The 4,071-nt window shown below is 36.6% G+C and overlaps 1 pseudogene; it reads right to left on the minus strand.

The window, feature by feature from the left end:
* Positions 1-207: 207 nt before the first annotated feature.
* Positions 208-420, minus strand: LOC133075776 (large ribosomal subunit protein eL38-like; annotated as a pseudogene).
* Between the last annotated feature and the right edge of the window lie 3,651 nt (positions 421-4,071).

The following is a 4,071-nucleotide window of genomic DNA, read 5'->3' on the forward strand; positions in this document are numbered from 1 at the left end:
AGTTGCTTATCTTCCCTGCTTCAGGGTACAGCCTGTCTTTTGGGGACTATCTTTAATTGGGTATCTTCATCTAAGTTTATATAAAGTCACAGGTAAGTTTCACTGCTCTTGTCCTCAACATTTATCTCCTTAGTGACTTTTTCACTTTCTTTCTTCTTTTTTTTTAATTTTTAAAATTTTAATACAGTTCAAATCAGCATGCGTCGTTCATTTCAGCTTTTTCACTGCCAAAGCTGGGAGCAGGAACTGCTTCAGCTTCTCTGCCTTCTCTTTGTCTGTGATGACCAAGGTGTAAAGGTATCTGCTGCATCGAACTTTAAACTTCACATTATCCTTATTTTTCTTGATCTTGGCAGACTTGGCGCCCTTTCACCTGGCTGTAAGCAGAAAGTCCTTGATTTCCTCAATTTTGTGAGGCATGGCGATGAGGCACAGAGAGCCTGGCTGGCACCTTCGATCCAGGCCGTGGGTCCCCAGATGTCACCCAGCCTGGATTACCACGGATTACCCCCCATTCCCCACGTACAGCCTGAGAGACACTCACTGCCACTTCTTCACTTTCTTATGCTCTCTGTTTCCCAGCCTGCATTCCAATCTTTTCTAACCGGCTGCAGGATAAGACCCTGGGTTCTGGTATCAAACACACTCAGATTCATATCTCAGGAATTCCCTGGCGGTCCAGTGGTTAAGACTCTGTGCTTTCACTGCAAAGGGCACGGGTTCAATCCCTGGTCGGGGTACTAAGATCCCACAAGCCGTGCGGCCAAAAAAGAAAAAAAATTTTATCTCTAGCCCACTGCTTCTAAGCTTCCCTATGAGATCTCTCTGAGCCTGTTTCCTCTGTTGTAAATGACAATGATGGGAATGATAACTATAGCCCTTACCTTAGGATATGTTGAGAAGATTATATGAGAGAAAGCCATTATGAGAGGCTTAGCATGGAACCTGACAAAGAAGAAAGCTGAATAAATATCATTATGTCATTTGGGACATTCAGAATATGTATATTATTATTTTATAATTTATTATATTATAATTATATAAAATATAATATCAATAAAATAGAATAATAAAATATAACATTATAATTATTGGATTGGCCAAAAAGTTCATCCCGGTTCTTCCGTAACATCTTACAGAAAAACCTGAATGAACTTTTTGGCCAATCCAATATATAAATTTAATATAATTCATAATATTTTACAATTACAATTATAAAAATTATAATTTTTATCTACATTTTATATATCAAATAATCAACATGACCATACTAATTATTTGGCTTACTTTAGTTTCCCGTTTTTTAAAACCCTTCCTGCTTGTCATTAAGAAGAAATATTTTAATTGTCTTAAAAGGAAAATTTGTAAAAATATAATTTAAAATAATTCAGTCCACTTGTGGGAAGTAAAAGTCCCTGTAACAAATCTTCTTAAGTTCTTTATTTCTCCCTAAAAAAAAACACAGTTAACTGTTGTTTATCCTTCCAGTTGTGTGTTTACATACACATGCATTATATACAACATGTAAATATACAGATTTTTTTAAAAGCATAGATGAGATCACACACTATATATTTTTAAGCGACTTGCTTTTTTTTTTGTTTTTTTACCCTTTTAAATAAAGTATACAGTTCAGTGGGTGTTTGTACATTCACAAGTTTGTGCAGCCATCACCACTAATTCCAGATCATTCTCATCACCTCAAAAAGAAACCCCATACCCACTGGTAATCACTTCCCATTTCCCTTTCTCACACTTCCCAGCTCCTGGCAACCACTGATCTACTTTTTGTCTCTGTGGAATTGCCTATTGTGGATAATTCATATAAGTGGAATCATATAATATATGGCCTTCTGTGTCTGGCTTCCTGTCACTACATTTAAGTTCAGCTAATGCTTTTTAAAGATTACCCAGTATTCCATAGTTATTATGATTCCATAGTGTGGATTCACCATAATCCAGTTAATCCTCCACTCAGTGGGCATTTAAGTTGTTTCCTTTTTTCATTATCACAAACTACAAAACAATGAACACCCCATGCTTCATAGCAATGTTCAGGCTTTGTGAACCTCGTGAGATTTCCTGCAGGAAAAATTCTCAGGAGAGGTATTATTATTGGAGAAAAAATCATGTATAGTGAAATTTTGATAGATCCTGCCAAATTGCCCTCTAGAAAAGTTATACTACTCTCTAGTCCTTCCAACAGTGTGAGTTGAGCATTGCCCCCAGTCTTTGTTAATGTTGTATATTTTAGATTTAAAACAGAAGTGATTTCTAAGCTCACTTTCCCTGCAATCACACCAGCTTGTATGGTAGAAATAGTGATATTTTGGGGTACATTGGGTTAAATGAAATATATTATTAAAATTAATTTCACCTGCTTTTAATTTTTATTAAATTCACCTGCTTTAAGAAAAATTTTTTAATATTACTACTTGAAAAATTTTAGATTACATATGTGGCTCAACTTTTATTTCCTTTTTTTTTTTTTTTTTTTAGTGATAAAATCGAGACCTTTTTTTTTTCTTTGCTGCGTTGGGTCTTCATTGCTGCGCGTGGGCTTTCTCTAGTTGAGGCTATCAGGGGCTACTTTTCATTGTGGTGCACAGGTTTCTCATTGTGGTGGATTCTCTTGTTGCGGAGCACTGGCTCTAGGCATGGGGTCTTCAGTAGTCATGGCACTCGGGCTCAGTAGTTGTGGCTTGTGGGGTCCAGAACGCAGGCTCAGTAGTTGTGGAGCATGGGCTTAGTTGCTCCTCAGCATGTGGGATCTTCCTGGGCCGGGGCTCGAACCTGTGTCCCCTGCACTGGCAGGCAGATTCTTAACCACTGTGCCACCAGGGAAGCCCTCAACTTTTATTTCTATTGGATGCTGCTGCTCTAGAGTTAACTGTGATCTCTATCCTCCTCCTGAACATCTTGTTATTGCTTTTTACAATCAATGCACATTTATATTTACCCATATGTTTACCAGTTTCTTTGTTCTCCATGACTTCTTGCATCTCCTTCCTTCAGGTACATATATCCTCCCAAAAGAACTTCTTTTGGGGTATTTTTTTGAGCACAAATATGAGAGTGGGAACCACTGTATCTTAGTCTAAAAGGGTATTGGATGATAGTGTATATATATATATGTATTTATATATGTATATATACACACTTATATATTTTTGTATATGGGGGGGTTATTTGGACTTTTAATCGTGGGAGGAGGGGTTGAGTTAGAGAGATGGAAGATACTTCAGTGAAATACACATCTTATTTCCCATGACAGCAAATTGAAATGTACAATCATAGTCAAGGTGTTTCACAGGAAACTGAGAAGAACAATACACCATATGTTATGTAGAAGTCCAATGTCAGTGTGTAAAGCCAAACACATAGCCCCTCAAACTACTTACACTGTAGTAAATTTGAATTTTAAAAGTAAATTTCTTTTTGGGACTTCCGTGGCAGTCCAGTGGTTAAGACCCTGTGCTTCCACTGCAGGGGGCACAGGTTTGATCCTCGGTCAGGGGAACTAGGATCCCGCGTGTCATGCGACGCGGCCAAAAGATTTTTAAAAATTTTTTTTAAAAAGTAAATTTCTTTTTAAGTAAACTTAAATTTCTCTCTTTCCCAAGTAGAATTCACAGAAGTTATATATGTAGATAATGTATTTATTTTTTAATATACATATATATTTCTGTATTTCTGACATTGCCCTTCTAGGACTTTGACTCAACTACAGGGAAATGGCTGGGCACCCTTTTGTTATCTAATCTCTTTGTTCACTTGCCTTGAACTTCTGGACAAATGTTAATTACAGCAAAACCTTACTAATTCAAACAAGTTGGGGAAATCAGAATAAGTGGTAGGTTAATGTGTTTTCATAAATATACAGTTGACCCTTGAACAACATGGGGGTTAGGGGCAACCCCTTCATGCAGTCAAAAATCCACATATAAATGTTGATTCCTCTAAAACTTAATAGCCTACTGTTGACCAGAAGCCTTACTGATAACATAAACAGTCAACATATATTTTGTATGTTATATGTATATTTATATATATTTTATGCATTCATGACTT

This window comes from Eubalaena glacialis, chromosome 15 (assembly GCF_028564815.1).
Source record: "Eubalaena glacialis isolate mEubGla1 chromosome 15, mEubGla1.1.hap2.+ XY, whole genome shotgun sequence".
Lineage (NCBI taxonomy): Eukaryota > Metazoa > Chordata > Mammalia > Artiodactyla > Balaenidae > Eubalaena > Eubalaena glacialis.